The following is a 17,105-nucleotide window of genomic DNA, read 5'->3' on the forward strand; positions in this document are numbered from 1 at the left end:
GTACACCCACCCATTTACCCACCTGGGGAAGCCCGAAGCCTCCCTGCCTGCCTGCCTGCCTGCCTTCCTTACGGGGCTCAGAGAAAAGCTGCGCATGCGTGCACGTGCTTCCAAAGAGCCTCGCTAGGGGGCGGAATGGGAAACAGGAAGTTCTAACGCCTGTCGTACAAGCGCGACGTAAAGCGGGTCTGCTTTATGGCACCCTGCTTCCGCCGTAAAGCGCCGTTGGCAAGCCCGCGTGAGTGGGTTGACGAGACTACTTCCGGGTGCAAAACGCGATTCTTGGAGGTTGGCTGAATTGCCGTCTTCCCCATGGGCAAACGCGGGAGCCGGAGCCGGAGCCAGAGCCAGCTGCTCAGCTCCCTAACTAAAAAGCAGAAGAAGCATCTAAGGGATTTCGGCGAGGAGCATCCCTTCTATGACACGTATGGAGAGGCAAGGCTGGGACCGGCGCTGCCGGCGTCCTTTCCCGGTGGGAGCCCGCGTGTCCCCGCGTTTGGTCCACCGGTGCCCCGGGGGTAGTGACAGGGCAGCTCCCGCCGCGTCCCACGCTGCCCCGGCGCCGGCCTAGCTCGCCCGGGGATCCTGACGGCTTCCCGCCTGAGATGGGGTTCTTCACCGGACTTCCTACCCTTTGTTGAGCCTGTAGTTTTATGCTAGACGGCACGCCTCCCGTGTGGCGACTGGGCGGAGATTTTATAAGCTTGTTTTCGTTTTATATGCTTTTAAAGAATTGCTTGGGGGGCTTCCCTGGTGGCGCAGTGGTTAAGAATCCGCCTGGCAACGGAGGGGACAGGGGTTCGAGCCCTGGTCCAGGAAGATCCCACATGCCGCGGTGCAAGTAAGCCCATGCGCCACAACTATTGAGCCTGCACTCCAGAGCCCGCGAGCCACAGCAGCTGAGCCAGGGTGGTGCAACTACTGATGCCCGCGAGCCTAGAGCCCCTGCTTTGCAACAAGAGAAGCCACCGCTCGCCGTAAGTAGAGAAAGCCCGGGCGCAGCAACGAAGAGCCATAGCAGGCAAAAATAAATTAATTAAATAAGTTAAAAAAAATAGAATTGCTTGGGACCCTCGACATCACCTATGTATTCAGTGACCATGAGGAAACTAATGTTTGGGTAGTTGTGGGTTCCTCTATAAGTGTCCAGACTCTCAGTTATGATCTTAGTGCTCATCCCACCCCTTTGGGCTGCTTTATCAACAGTTAGAGGGATAATCTACTTAAGAAATTTGCTAGAAAAGGTGAACCCCGAGGGCTTGTATTTGCCAAAATTTCCCATCTTTTGGATGAGAGCCTGTTACTGTGTGACTGTAGTATTTGTCATGTGGTCTTGTTAGACCTTTTCATTCGTCTATTATTATCTATTTGGCATATCCTTACAAAACCTGTCCAAATGCATATGGAGTTTTTAACTTGACAATAGATATAATGTATTTATAACGGTATAGTCTGCCGTGTTCATTTAAAGTTGTATCATTAGGCTTTTCCTAATTGCTACATACTAGCAGTTAAAGTTTAACATTGCCTGTTTCTTCTCAGGGTTTCCAGAAAGGAAGCAAAACCACAGACTTGTCAACTGGTAATGCTTTATACCTTCTTTATGATAGTAGATTCTGGACGGTTACTTTTAAGATTATATATGGTAATAATGTTTGGCTACATTTCCACTCTTTCTGATTTTAGATGTAAGCTATATTTTAGTAATATTGCTTAGTTTTAAGTGCAGATGTCTGTTAAGATGCCATTGTGATAACTAATATAGTATAGAGTAGGAAACTGTCCTGAGAGAGTAGCCTGTTAGAACCTGTTAAGGAGGCTTACCAGAGGGCTCTTGGTGAATCCTAAGAGGGAATGTTATGTTTGCTTAACATAAAATAGAGTGCAAAATCATCAAAGGTCTTATTTCATTACCACGGACTCAGAAATAAAGTACACTTTTTTGTTGTAAGTTTTCCTGTTGCTCCTTTAAAGGTGCCAAGTGGCTGACACATAGGTTAGATCGCCTTATAACCTAAAGCTCCATGTGTTTAGTTTGCTGTCTTCCCACGTAGAACATTAGCAGTTCAAAGAAGAGGAAGAGCTTCTAGAATCATAGCTAGATTAGCTGTTTTAAACAAATTTGGTGCTAGGTTTGGTTGAATAGATAGGATTGCATATTTGCAGAAAAGCTGGTTTTTATTTAGAAAAGTCTGAACTTGGTTCCACTGTGGGCCTGATGATAGTCGTGGGGTAGCAACAAGAACAATATAATTTTTGTTTTTAAAATCCCCATTTTCCTTTTAGTCAGAGGGTTTAGATACTTCCAAGTTCTGAAAGTGAAGCATAGAGTGAACCAGAACAAGTTTCTGGTTACAACAGACTACTTGCCACGTTAAAGGATGTTTCCAAGGAAGATGAGGAGGAAGAAGAGGAAGAAGACAGTGTTATAGATGAGACAGAAATGAATCTTGAAGACGGCGATAGTGACATCGTTGTGGAGGAAGAGACGGCAGTAGAGTCTACTGACATGCGGAGGAGTAAGTGTCTTTGATGTGGGTTTATCATCTTTGCAGGGACCACAGACAGATTGCCCCAGGGGCAGGGTGCCTTGTACCATAGAGCTGGGTGAAAGCACATGGATTCAAAGCAGAGATTCTTAACATTGTTGGGCTCTGTGATATCTTCAAGAATCTGATGAAAACACAGGACCCTCTGGCCATAAAAATGCAGAAATGACGTTTTTGCTTATGATTTCCAGGATTTCATCAATCCTACTTCAAATTCCCCTGATTGAGAGGAAAGGGAACATAATTATGTTTTTGTAATGGTCTCAATTTATGAAAGAGATGATTGTTCCTGCCTTAGAGGAACCAAGTTTAGTGGAAGATAGACATAAAATATACAAAACTTTTCAAGCATCAAATCTGAATGGAACCGATAAATATAAGGTGTTAAAGACGTGCAAAGTGGTCACATGCTGCCAGGGTACATGAGGGGAGGCTTCAGAGAAGAGCTGGGATTGAAAGCTTAAAGGAACTCTGTCTCACTCGAACATCTAGGTGACTTTTTTTTTTTTTTTTTTTTTTTTGCGGTATGCGGGCCTCTCACCTCTGCGGCCTCTCCCGTTGCGGAGCACAGGCTCCGGACGCGCAGGCTCAGCGGCCATGGCTCACAGGCCCAGCCGCTCCGCGGCATGTGGGATCTTCCCGGACCGGGGCACGAACCCGTGTCCCCTGCATCGGCAGGCGGACTCTCAACCACTGCGCCACCAGGGAAGCCCCTAGGTGACTATTTTTTAAAAAATTATTATTAATTCATTTATTTTTGGCTGCATTGTGTCTTTGTTGCGGTGCGCCGGCTTCTCACTGTGGTGGCTTCTCTTGTTGTGGCGCACGAGCTTAGTTGCTCTGCGGCATGTGGGATCTTCCCAGACTAGGGCTTGAAACCACGTCCCCTGCATTAGCAGGCGAATTCTTAACCACTGTGCCACCAGGGAAGTCCCCATAGGTGACTTTTTAATTTAACTTTAAAATCAACTTTATTGAAGTATGAATTACATTCAACAAGGTGTACCCATTTTAAGTATGTAATTTGATGAGTTTTGACAGATGTGTCTGTCTATATTGTCATCGCCAAAGTCAAGATACAGAACACTTCCAATACCTGCAAAAAGTTCCTTCTTGTCCTTTTACAGTCAGTTTCCCAGGCCTGGCATCAGGCAACCACTGACATGCTTTCTTTCACTATGTATTAGTGTTTTCTATTCTAGAAATTCATTTGAATGGAAGCACACAATAAGTACCCTTTTGCATGTGGCTTCTTTGGCTCCTCATGTTGTTGTGACTCATCCGTGTAGTTCATATTAGTAATTCATTTCTTTTTATTACTGGAATAGTAGTCCATTGTCTGAATATATCTGGGTAACTTTTTATATTCTGTTATCTTAATGCCTATTTGCCTTACTGTATTTTTGTCTCTACTTTAAGGTGTCACACACCATTCTTAGTATTTTCATTCATCACTTGTACTCGGATAAAAAAAATCGTTGCCTCAGACTTAGGGACTTTTAAAATTTTGTTGGTTTTCCATTTTTCTTTCATGTTTTAGGTTTTTAAAAATGAAAAGTTTGGTTTTTTAAATTATAAAAGTAATATATATTTACTGTAAAAATTTAAGAGGGTAATATAGTTAACGTATATCTCCTCCACCCTGGGATGAACACCTTTAACATTTTATAGAACCTTCCAGGCTACTTTTTTATGGATATATGAGTGAATATATATTTGTGTGTATGTGCATAATGGCCTCATACATTTCTGTAAGTTACTTTTTTCTTTAATGATATAACGTGTGTAACTGTGGGTTCACATTAGCTTAATCACATAGTATTCCATTGTAAATAATATGTGGTAATTTAATTAGTACCCCTTCGATAGAAATGACGAAATCATTTTTTCTAGTTATTTGTTATATCAACGCTGATTTGAACATCTTTACATGTACTAGGTCAGCAGTCAAGCTCAGTTTTGAAACTTATGTCTTCTACCTGAATTTGCTTAAAAGTAAATGATAGCCTAAGGAATTAGATTTCATTTGTCAACAGAAGTGTAATTATATTTATGAGTAGTAAATAATTTCACAAAATGTTTTATCAAAACTGCAGATGCGGCCTTACCTGCTGACCCTAAGGGAAAAGATGGGCACGGGCCACCTGGCACAGCAGAGGAATCCCCAGAGGAGTTTACAGATGCAAAACATGAGTCACTCTTTAGCCTAGAAACCAAGTTTCTCGAAGAGGAAAGAGGAGGCAACTGTTCTCTGAAAGCATCACAAGGTCAGAGCACAGCTCATGTTGTTTGAATTCAGCTGGTGCTTAGTATGGGTGGTTGTGGTCTAATACCTGTTAAATCTCTTGTTATTGGAATGAGCAGTAATAGAAACAGATAGTTTAGCAGCTAGATGTAGAGCTGGAAAGAAATGCTTCTCCGAGATCTTTTGTGTTTTTCAGGGTTAGGCAGTGTTGCGAGTGGGCGCGGCTGTTCATGAGGACAAACAGTTGAACAATGATAGCAGGGAAGGCCAGTTCCTCAAAGCTCACGATCCACAGCTGGGGTCAGGGGAAGACTTCTGATTTTTTTCCCCAAGCAGGGAAGGGAGAGAAAGAGGAGAAAAGTACTTTGCATTTTTCTGTCTATCCTTCACTTGCTCTTCCTTACTGGAGCGGTAATTTTACAGATTTGTGAGACCTGGCAGTGGCTAATCTGATTGGTCCTTATTACTAGGAAGCACCTCAGAAGCCAGAAAGCTCCACCCTGTCTCCCCAGTCTCTCTCTTTATTTTTGGCTGCATTGGGTCTTTGTGGCAGTGTGTGGGCTTCTCACGGTGGTGGCTTCTCTTGTTGTGGAGCGCAGGCTCTAGGCACGCGGGCTTCAGCAGTTGTGACACGCAGGCTCAGCAGTTGTGACACATGGGCTCAGTAGTTGTGGCTCACTGGCTCTAGAGCTCAGGCTCTGTAGTTGTGGTGCATGGGCTTAGTTGCTCCACGGCATTGGCAGGCGGATTCTTTTTTTTTTTTTTTTTTTTTGCGGTACGCGGGCCTCCCACTGTTGTGGCCTCTTCCGTTGTGGAGCACAGGCTCTGGACACGCAGGCTCAGTGGCCATGGCTCACAGGCCCAGCCGCTCTGCGGCATGTGGGATCTTCCCCGGACCGGGGCACGAACCCGTGTCCCCTGCATCGGCAGGCGGACTCTCAACCACTGCACCACCAGGGAAGCCCGGCAGGCGGATTCTTAACCACTGTGCCACTGGGGAAGTCCCCATAGGCGACTGTTTAATTTAACTTTAAAATCAACTTTATTGAGGTATGAATTACATTCAACAAGGTGTACCCATTTTAAGTATATAATTCGATAAGTTTTGACAAATGTGTATATTTATATTGTCATCGCCAAAGTCAAGATACAGAACACTGGGCCATGCCTCTGTCCCCATGACTGTTACTTAGACAAGCCTGTGGTAGGCTGAGGCAGGGCTCTGCTGTCTCTCAGGTCCTGTGTCTTAGCCTGTGCCTGGGTGGGCACGTCAGGTTGGTCTCATTCTGGGTCCTGACTGCCTTTTTTGGTCCCAGTGCCATTCTTCAACCAGCGGTGCCACTGAAGTTGAAATTTTAATCCTCATTTGGTTCTGTTAGCTATTCTAGACAAGAGGAAGAAGTAGCAGGTAGAATTTGGGCAAAAACCACGTTCTGAACTCAAAAGAAGTTAAAAAAAACCCTGGAGGAAACATTAGGAGGCTTGACTATCCTAAAGTTTCTCTGGTTGTTTGGTCTGTACTGATATATTATCACCTAGAATTCTTATTTCCTATTGTTCACCTTTATCTTAGGTCTTAATATAAGGTGCACTGCATTTGAAGTTTTACTACCTGGGTCCCTGAATGGGTCATTTAACTTTGCTTCTTACATGAGTGGGGCTGGAAGAGAAGGTTGGGTGGCCAGTGCAGAGCACTGACCCTGCCATTTTGATCATTTGTTCACCTCAGTTGAGTGTTGAGCATTTACATTTGTCTTCCAGTGCAGGTTAAATCAGACGTGGTACCTGCCCTCAGGGATCTTGCAGTCTAGTTAGGTGAGGTAGTACATGCACATATATGTGTTGGTGTGGATAACTGAGGGCAGGGTGGGGCGCTTGAGAGAAAGTGATGACTGTCTATAGGGGACCAGAGATGGCTTCTTTGGAGCCAGAACTGTGCCTGACACAGTAGGCTCTTGGGAAATAGTTATTTATTGTGAGTCAGGGGGTAACATTCAACAGATACTATTTGGATATATAGAAATGCGGTGAACAAGAGGATAGAATTTTCAGTTAAAGGAAGGAAAGCCACAGTGGCAGAAGAATTTGAGAGCCATGTAATTCAAAAATTACATTAGAGAGGTAGGTTAGAGGTGTATGTTGAATTTCAGTCCAAGAAGTTTCTTCAAAGGTTTTTGAGGTGGGGAATAATGTGATTAAAGAAATGCTTTAGGGAGATGAACCTGTCAGAAACTTTTAAGCTCTGGACTGGGATAAATGATGGGGAAAGTTGATGGGGAAAAAGATGAGTTAACATCATGAAAACAGGATGTCATTCATAGGGGAAGACTGGAAAATCCCTGTCATTTGCCCTAAGTGTTCTAATATTCTTTATTTCTGAATTAGATCCATTTGCACAACATGTAAACAAAGAACTGAAAGAAAAAGAAATCCAGGCTGTTGCCACAAATCCCAAAACTACCCACCAGCTAAAAGTAAGCAGTGGTCTTGGGTTTTAGTGGTCTCCCTGAATGTATGATACACACCCGTGGCAGATGGCTTGATAGGGAGCAAGATAGAGGAAGACTGGAAGAGCCCAGTAAGGCACAGGCATAGCTAGAAAAGGCACTGGGAAGCTGGAAGGTGGGGACCAATAAGATAAGAATGCTTTGGAGACAGGTACACCAGGGTTTAGACCAACGTCTGCAAGGGGCTATCTCATGACCTAAGGCAAGTTAATCTACCTTTTTAATCTTCACTGTTCTCATCTGTTAGAGGGGGACAGTAATGCCTGCATCAAAATAAAGTAATTTAGTTTACTGGAAGACATGTACAAAGTGTTCAGTCAGACAGTAGCTACTGCTGTTCATTTGTTTGAAATATCTGAGATAAGTTCACACCTAAATTATTCAGTATGGAGCAGTTTTTGCTTCTTTTTTCGGTGATTTTTTTTTCACCACTGATGCTATTCATAAGAATTGGTCATCCTTGTTTCATTGAAATTTTTATTGAGGTAATAATTATAGATGCAGTTGTAAGAAATAATACAAGGGTATCCCATGTGCCCTTTGCCCGGTTTCCCCCAATGGTAGCATCTTACAAAACTGTAGTACAATATCACAAGTAGGAAATTTCCACTGATACAACCTACCTGTCTTATTCAGATTTCCTCACTTTTGCTCCTGCTCCTTTGTGTTATTTAGTTCTATACTGTTTTATCACGTGTAGGTTGCCCTGGCCACCACCACAGTCAACATACAGAGCATTTCCAGCACCATCAAGATCCCTCCTCTTCCCTGGTGCCATTTTATAACCACACCCACCTCCCTTCCCCCATTCCTAACCCTTGGTAACTGCTAATCTGTTCTCCATTTCTATAATTTTGTTATTTCAAAAGCGTTATATAAATAAAATCATACAGGTTGGCTTTTTTCACGCAGCATAATTCCTTGGAGATTCATCCCAGTTGTTGGCATATATCAATAGTTAATTCTTTTTTATTGCAGAGGTCATCCTTTCTTTATTGCTAAGATCAGCAGTTTTGTTACAGTGCAAAAATTCCCAAACTGGTATTCCACAAAATACTATTCTTTTCAATTCTAATATATGTCTCCCCCCCAAAAAAATATCCAAAACAACAACAAAAACCTTGTTCCACGTCCAAGTAAATTTGGAAAACTCTGGGTCAAACGAAGTGGAACGGAGTCCTTGTTACAGGACTCAGCAGAACCTTTAGTGTCCGATCTGCATGTGACTCTCCCTGAGGGGGATTAGGTTTTGTGGTGGTTACCGAAGTTATTTGACCGTTGGGCCCCCTTTTCTTTTGTCTAGAGTAAATTTTGACTTCCTACAGTGTGGTCCACAGGACAGTTTGTGACCCACTGATCTAGTGAAGAGCTCACAAGGTTTCTAAAGTCAGAAACCTTGGGGTCTAACCCTTAGTTCTGTTCTCCTGTTTGTCTGAATCCTATAACCTCTGAACCTCAGCATTTCCTAAACTGCAAGAAGAGCATTATAGTGTTTAGCTTGTAAGGTTGTTGTGAGGATAAAGTGAGAGGATCTGTAAAAGGATCTGTGAAAGGCCTTGGTAAATTATAAAGCACTATATGAATGTAAGGTAGTATAATTCATTTCTAACTTAGTTCTTGATCATTTCTCCCACAGTGGCCCATCCTGGGCCAGCTTGCCTTTTCATCCAGGTTTCAACAGTTGGAAACCTTTAAACCCCCAAAGGACATTGACTTAAAGTCACTTCATCTCCAGAAGCCTCTGGAATCCACCTGGATCAAGACCAACAGCCAGTTCCTCTCTGGTCCCCCAAATTCAAGTAGCCCCTTCACACCCCTCCAGAAAGAGCTCTTCTTAATTATGAATTCTTACCGGGACCTGTTCTACCCAGAAAGGACTGCCCTGAAGAAAGGGGAAGAGATCCGCCACGTGTACTGCCTGCATGTGATAAATCACGTTCTCAAAGCCAATGCCCAGGTGCTTGCCAACAACAGCAGATGCCGAAGCCAGAAACTTGGGTTGGGTGATGATGATGACTTCAGGGACCAAGGGCTAACGAGGCCCAAGGTGAGTGGCAGCAGCAGAACTTTGCCCTCAAGGAGGCTGTAAGGCTCTAACATATGGGTCCTGGCACTTAGCAGGTTCTCAGACGGTTTAATGATTGGAATCATGAATGAGTCCAAGAATGAGCATATTAGATGGGCCAGGTAATGTCACAGCAGTGCTGCAGACAGCTCAGTGGACCGTCTCTAACAGCAGATGTAACTGGAAAGTGGAGTAGGAGGTACCTCCATGATAATTCTCTCCTTAAAGATAAACCCTGATCCTACATAAGTAACACTCCACTATAAATGTCTTCTTTGTGATTGTCAGAGCTGGATGGGACCTTAAGGAGCCTTTTATTCAATCCCTACATATTACACCTGTGGACAGAGACCCAGATTCTTAGAGGACCTTGCTAAAGAGAACCAGAGAAAAAGTAGCAGAGACAGGACTAGAACCAAGGATTCTCTTCACTAAGCCACATAAATATGTAAACCTTGGAAAACAAAATCCCTGTTTTGGCATTGTATCCTTATTACTGCTTAAAGTGATGATTACATTTATGTGGCTCATAAGCCTAAGCTCCAGTGGACTGGGAGCTTACGTCGTTGAATTCTGTCTACATTTTTCATGATGTGCTGGAGCTAGATACTGTGCCACCCATACCCCCTTACCCCTTAGCCTCTGTGTCTATATTGAAGAAGCCTCATCTTCTTAGATTCTTCTCATTGGGCTTAATAGGATTTTAGGATTTTGATACTGATATGGCTCTTAGAGATTTCTTAGTCCAACCCTCTTGTTTGATAGTTGGGGAAACCAAAGCCTAGACACTTACTTAGTGTGACAGCCGGGACAGTAACTTGGCCCTCTTCAAAACTGATCCATCATCCCTGCACTGTACCAAACTGAATCACTACACCCCTCTGGCTGTGCTGGTTGCCTTTCTGAGAAACTATCTCAGAATCTTGAACATCAGGATAATAAGATTATCTGTTTCCATTTAGAATTGCAAAATAGAATATGAGGTAGATTACCCATGAATCACATTCAGAATTTGGTGAACTGCCTGATCTGACTGGGGTTATATCCATTGACTGTATTGTTTACACAAGGGTAGTTAGAAGGTAATCATTTGTTAAGCATCTTCTGTTTTTTTCCTCAACAGTTAAAATTGAGCACTTTTGGAAATGTTTGGAAAACTGAATCCTGTATTTCCCATTGAAATATCATCTTATTTCAGAAATCCTTTATCATCATTTCTGAAAAATGTACTAGGAAATGTACTAGAAAAGTAATGATGCTTTAGTCCTTTCCTTACTAACTTTATTCTCTACTTAATACATCTAATTCATTTGTTCAGCATATTCCTTGGGTCTTACGGATCAAAATACTGAACTAAGTTCTGTGGGAGACAGAAATGAGTAACATTTCTTGTCCTCAAAGAGCTTTGTGTGTTTATGCCCTTGGGTTTTTGCTAATGGACACCTCTGTTAACGGCATTGACTTACCTCAAAGAGTATTTCTGGGCTTCCCTGGTGGCGCAGTGGTTGAGAGTCCGCCTGCCGATGCAGGGGACACGGGTTCGTGCCCCGGTCCAGGAAGATCCCACATGCCGCGGAGCGGCTGGGCCCGTGAGCCATGGCCGCTGAGCCTGCGCGTCCGGAGCCTGTGCTCCGCAGCGGGAGAGGCCACAACAGTGAGAGGCCCGCGTACCGCAAAAAAAAAAAAAAATTCTACATTCTGCTTAAGAATTAACCCCCCCCACCCCAAGGAGCCATGAGATTGAAGTCCATAGGACATGGTGCTGTGGGTCGGAAAGATGCTCAGCCTTCAGTACTGAGCCAGGTCCTATGTAAAGGGGGTGACACGGATGTGGTCCTTGGCCAGGGGCTGTGGAACGGAGGGCTCCTTAGGTCCCCAGCAGGCTCACCTCGAGCTGTCCTTCCTTCCCCTTGCCCCTCCAAGGCTGCCCATCACTCCCTCCACAGGTGCCGATAGTGGTGCCATTCCAGGAAGCTGCTTTGCGGGTGGTACAGCTCTTCATCAGTCTTCTTGAGGGCGACAGCAAGAAGAAAATAATTGTAAGCAACAAAAAGAGGTTTAATGGAGAGTATGGCTCAGATCCCAAGGAGAGACCACCCAACCTGAAGAGGCCTGAGGATTATGAAGCTGTATTTGTCGGCAACATCGATGACCACTTCAGGACTGGTAATTCCTCCTTGTCAAAACTGAGACCCTGAGGGACCTGAGGTGTGAGGTGCACATAGCTGGAAGCTAGAAGCCTGGAATTAGGCATTCTTTCAGAGGGTCACTGTCTCAGCCTCCTAGCAGAACCAGGACGCATTTGAGACCACTCGTCTGCCAGGGGAGAGTCTTGCCTTGGCTAATGGGGTACATACTTGGCTAATGGGATGGAGTGTCTGTGAAGGCATGTATGAAAGGCACCTGCATGTTTATAACAAATGTCTCAGCATGCCTATAGCTGGTAGCTCACAGTCAATGCTACAGGGCTTCTTGGGGGAGTTGGAGCTGATGGGGCTGGGTGGGTCAGTCTGGGGAAGATGAATAAACTAGAGCATCTGTACGTAATGGACTTCCCTCCTGCCTGCCATGTGGAGTGCCCACACCTGAATTATCTCCACTCTGGACTTACTGACTCCCACCCAGCTTTGCACATTTTTGCTTGTTTGTCATTCAGCTCCCATGTACTTGGTTGCTTGTTCATTGAAAAAGTTCCTGGAAAATATTTATTAGTCACGTATGCCCATTTACCACTTATTAAGCATCTACTATGTGCCAGGCACTGTTAAGCTGGAGATATGGAATTAAAAGTTACTGTTAAGCAAGTCCAGCCTTAAGACAAATCAGACAGTATGGGATGAGATGTCTTACTGTTAGAGGATAGTGGGTGTTCTAGTTAAAAGTATTTAAAGCAAATATCCTTACTCAAAATGGGCTCAGGACTGTTAGGGAAGGCCTTCTGTTGGAGGTACCATCCATACTAAGTTGAAACCTGAGTCAGATTTAGCCAGGTACAAAGTGGAGCGATGAGAGTGGAAGAAAAAGTTTCAGACAGGAAATGGCAAGTGTGGAGGCATCAGGGTGAATAAACCGGCATGACTTAGGATTCAGAGGCTTTAGCATGGCCAGAGTGTGCAGTGCAAGGGGATTAGAGCTTGTGGTTAGTTTTAAACATGCAGGCGGCCAACAAGGAGCTGATAAATCAGTCTTTTGTTTAATTGATATATAATTGACATATTAGTTTCAGGTGTACAACATAGTGATTCAATGTCTATATACCTTACAAACTTATCACAACAATAAGTAAAGTTACCGTTTGTCACCATACAAAGTTAATGCAATATTATTGACTATATTCCCCATGGCATACATTGGATCCCTGTGACCTGTTCACTTTATAACTGGAAGTTTTATACCTCCTGATCTCCCCCATCCATTTTGCCCACCCTCCAACCCCGCCCTCCCTGCTGGCAACCACCAGTCTGTTCTCTGTATCTATCCGTCTGGTTTTTTGTTTTTTAGATTCCACATATAAGTGAAGTCACATGCTGTGGATATTTGTCTTTGTCTGACTTATTTCACTTACTGTGATACCCTCAAGGTCTATCCTTGTTGTCGCAGATGGCAAGATTTCATTCATTTATGGCTGAGTAATATTCCTGTGTGTGTGTGTGTGTGTGTGTGTGTGTGTGTGTGTGTGTGTGTGTGTGTGTGTGTGTGTGTGTGTGTGTGTGTGTGTGTGTGTGTGTGTGTGTGTGTGTGTGTGTGTGTGTGTGTGTGTGTGTGTGTGTGTGTGTGTGTGTGTGTGTGTGTACACCCACCACATCTTTATCCATTTGTCATCTGTGGACACTTAGGCTGCTTCCATATTCCATATTTTGGCTATTATAAATGTTGCATTGAACGTAGGAGTGCATATATCTTTTTGAATTAGTGGGTTTTTTCTTTGGATAAACACCCAGAAGTTGAATTGCTCAATTGTATGGTGATTCTATTTTTAATTTTTGAAGAACATCCATACTGTTTTCCATAGTGGCCGCACCAATTTACATTTCCACTAACAATGCACACGGGTTCCCTTTTCTCCACATCTTTGCCAGCATTTGTTATTTCTTGTCTTTTGGATAAGACCTATTCTGACAGGTTTGAGGTGATATCTCATTGTGGTTTTTTTTCTCTCTGTGCTTTGGTTAATAGCAACTTATAATACATGGTGGCTGTAAGAATTTATAACTCCAAAATCACAGCCTATCATTTTATATTATTTCATTTTGATCACAGCACTTACTAGCCACCTGATACATTCTTCTTTTTTTTTTTAATTGGAGTAGGTATAGTTGATTTACAATGTTGTGCTCATTTCTGCTGTATGGCAGTGACTCAGTTATACACATATATACATCCTTTTTTATATTCTTTTGCATTACGGCATATCCCAGGAGATTGGATATAGTTCCCTGTGCTATACAGTAGGACCTTGTTGTTTACCCATTCTAAAGGTAATAGTTTGCATCAACTAACCCCAGACTCTCAGTCCATCCCTTTCCCCACCCCTGACCTTGGCAACCACAGGTCTGTGAGTCTGTTTCTGTTTTGTAGATAGGTTCATTTGTGCCATATTTTAGATTTCATATATACGTGATATCATATGGTATTTGTCTTTCTCTTTGACAGACTCCTCTTAGTATGATAATCTGTAGTTGCATCCATGTTGCTGCCAAATGGCATTATTTTGTTCATGTTTATGACTGAGTAGTATTCCATTGTATATATGTATCACATCTTTATCCATTCATCTGTCAATGGACATTTAGGTTGTTTCCATGTCTTGGCTATTGTGAATAGTGCTTCTGTGAACATAGGGGTGCATGTATCTTTTTGAATTATAGTTTTGTCCAGATATATGCCCAGGAGTGGGATTGCTGGATCATATGGTAATTATATTTTTAGTTTTCCAAGGAAACTCCATACTGTTTTCCATAGTGACTGCACCAACTTACATTCCCACCAACAGTGTAGGAGGGTTCCCTTCTCTCCACACCCTCTCCAGCATTTGTTATTTGTAGACATTTTAATGATGGCCATTCTGACCAGTGTGAGATGGTACCTCATTGTAGTTTTGATTTCTCATTGTGATTTTGATTTGCATTTTCCTGATGACTGATGTTGAGCATCTCTACATTTGACTGTTGGCTATCAGTACGACTTCTTTGGAAAAATGTCTATTCAGGTCCTCTGCTTTTTTTTTTTTTTTTTTGCTGTACGCGGGCCTCTCACTGTTGTGGCCTCTCCCGTTGCAGAGCACGGGCTCTGGACGCGCAGGCTCAGCGGCCATGGCTCATGTGCCCAGCCACTCCACGGCATGTGGGATCCCCCCGGACCGGGGCACGACCCCGTGTCTCCTGCATCGGCAGGTGGATTCTCAACCACTGCGCCACCAGGGAAGCCCCCTCTGCTATTTTTTAATTGGATTGTTTGGGGGTTTTTTTTTGCGGTTTTTCTTTTTTTTTTTGCAGTACGCGGGCCTCTCACTGTTTTGGCCTCTCCCATTGCGGAGCGCAGGCTCCGGACACGCAGGCTCAGCGGCCATGGCTCATGGGCCTAGCCGCTCCGCGGCACGTGGGATCTTTCCGGACCAGGGCACGAACCCATATCCCCTGCATCGGCAGGCGGACTCTCAACCACTGTGCCACCAGGGAAGCCCTGTTTGGGGTTTTTTGATAATGAGTTACATGAGTTCTTTATATATTTTGGATCTTAACCCCTTACTAGATTTGCAAATATCCTCTCCCATTCAGTAGATTGCCTTTTTGTTTCATTGATGGTTTCCATCGCTGTGCACAAGCTTTTTAGTTTGATGTAGTCCCATTTGTTTATTTTTGGTTTCATTGCCCTTGCCTGTGGAGTCAGATCCAAAAAAATATTGCTGAGACTGTTGTCAGGGAAGTTACTGCCTATGTTTTCTTCTGGGAGTTCTGTGGTTTTCAGGTCTTATGTTCAAGTCTTTAATCCATTTTGAGTTGATTTTTGTAGATGGTGTAAGCTAGTGGTCCAGTTTCATTCTTTTGCATGTAGCTGTCTAGTTTTCCCATCACCATTTGTTGATGAGACTGTCTTTTCTGCATTGTATATTCTTGTCTCCTTTGTCATAGATGAAGTGACCATATAAATATGGATTTATTTCTGGGCTCTCTGTTCTGTTGATCTGTGTCTGTTTTTGTGCTATTACCGTACAATTTTGATTACTGTAGACTTGTAGTGTAGTTTAAAATCAGGGAGTGTTATACCTTCAGCTTTGTTCTTCTTTCTCATAATCAGTTTGGCTATTCAGGATCCTTTGCACAAATCCCCAGGATCCTCTGTACAAATTTTAGGATTATTCTAGTTTTATGAAAAATGTCATGGGTATTTTGATAAGGATTGCATTAAATCTGTAGATTTCTTTGGGTAGTATGGACTTTGTTTTTGAATTTTATTTATTTCTTTATACAGCAGGTTCTTATTAGTTATCCATTTAATACATATTAGTATATACATGTCAGTCCCAATCTCCCAATTCATCACACCCCCACCCCCACCCCCACTTTCCCCCCTTGGTGTCCAGTATGGACATTTTAACAGTACTAAGTCTTCCCATCTATGAGCATGGTGTATTTTTTCATGTTTCTGTCATCTTTAATTTCTTTCATCAATACCTTGTAGTTTTCCAAGTACAAGTTTTTTACCTTCTTGGTTAGATTTTTTCTAGGTAGTTTATTCTTTTTGATGCTATTGTAAATGGATTGTTTTCTTAATTTCTAATAGTTCCTTATTAATGTATATAAACACAACAGATTTTTGTTAATTTTGTATCCTGCAACATTACTAAATTTATTTATTAGTTCTGACAGTTTTTTGGTGGAGTCTTTAGGGTTTTCTCCATAAAGTATCATGTCATCTGCAAATAGTCAGTTTTACTTCCTCCTTTCCAATTTGGGTATCCTTTATTTCTTTTTCTTGCCTAGTTGCTGTGGCTAGGATTTCCAATAATATGTTGAATAAAAGTGGCAGAAGTGTGCATCCTTGTCTTCTTCCTGATTTTAGAGGAAATGCTTTCAGCTTTTCACCACTGAATATGATGTTAGCTGTGGGTTTATCGTATATGCCTTTGCTAGGTTGAGATACGTTCCCTCTATACCCACTTTGTCAACCCATCCTTGCATCCCTGGAATAAATTCTACTTGATTATAGTGTATGGTCCTTTTAATGTATTGTTGGATTCAGTTTGCTAATAATTTGTCAAGGATTTTTGCATCTGTGTTTATCAGGCATAGTAGCCTGTACATTTCTTTTTTTGTGGTGTTTCAGTATCAGGGTTATGTTGGCCTCATAAAATGAGTTTGGAAGTGTTTCCGCCTCTTCAGTTTTTTGAAATATGTTTGAGAAGGATAGGTATTAAATCTTCTTTAAGTATTTCGTAGAATTCACCATGAAGCTCTCTGGTCCTGGTCTTTTGTTTTTGGGGAGCTTTTTGATTACTGATTCAATCACATTACTAGTAATTGATCTATTCACATTTTTTCTTCATGATTCAGTTTTAGAAGATTGTGTGTTTCTCGGAATTTATGTATTTCTTCTAGGTTATCTGACTTGTTGGTGTATAATTGTTCGTAGTAGTCTCTTATGATACTTTGTATTTCTGTAGTGTCAGTTATAGGTTCTCTTTCATTTCTGATTTTATTTGGGCCCCTTCTCTTTTTTTCTTATTGAGTCTGACTAAA

General features: G+C 42.7%; 1 pseudogene across 1 annotated transcript in view; it reads left to right on the forward strand.

The window, feature by feature from the left end:
- The first annotated feature begins 253 nt into the window (after window positions 1–253).
- Window positions 254–17,105, forward strand: part of LOC308611454 (U3 small nucleolar RNA-associated protein 25 homolog) — a 29,546-nt pseudogene continuing 12,694 nt past the window's right edge. The window contains exons 1-7 of the transcript in view: window positions 254–425; window positions 1,543–1,582; window positions 2,287–2,519; window positions 4,646–4,816; window positions 7,180–7,268; window positions 8,938–9,348; window positions 11,313–11,532. The product of the transcript in view is annotated as a U3 small nucleolar RNA-associated protein 25 homolog (transcript). The remainder of the gene's footprint in view (window positions 426–1,542; window positions 1,583–2,286; window positions 2,520–4,645; window positions 4,817–7,179; window positions 7,269–8,937; window positions 9,349–11,312; window positions 11,533–17,105) is intronic.

This window comes from Mesoplodon bidens, assembly GCF_964165515.1.
Source record: "Mesoplodon bidens genome assembly, contig: HAP1_SCAFFOLD_436, whole genome shotgun sequence".
Lineage (NCBI taxonomy): Eukaryota > Metazoa > Chordata > Mammalia > Artiodactyla > Ziphiidae > Mesoplodon > Mesoplodon bidens.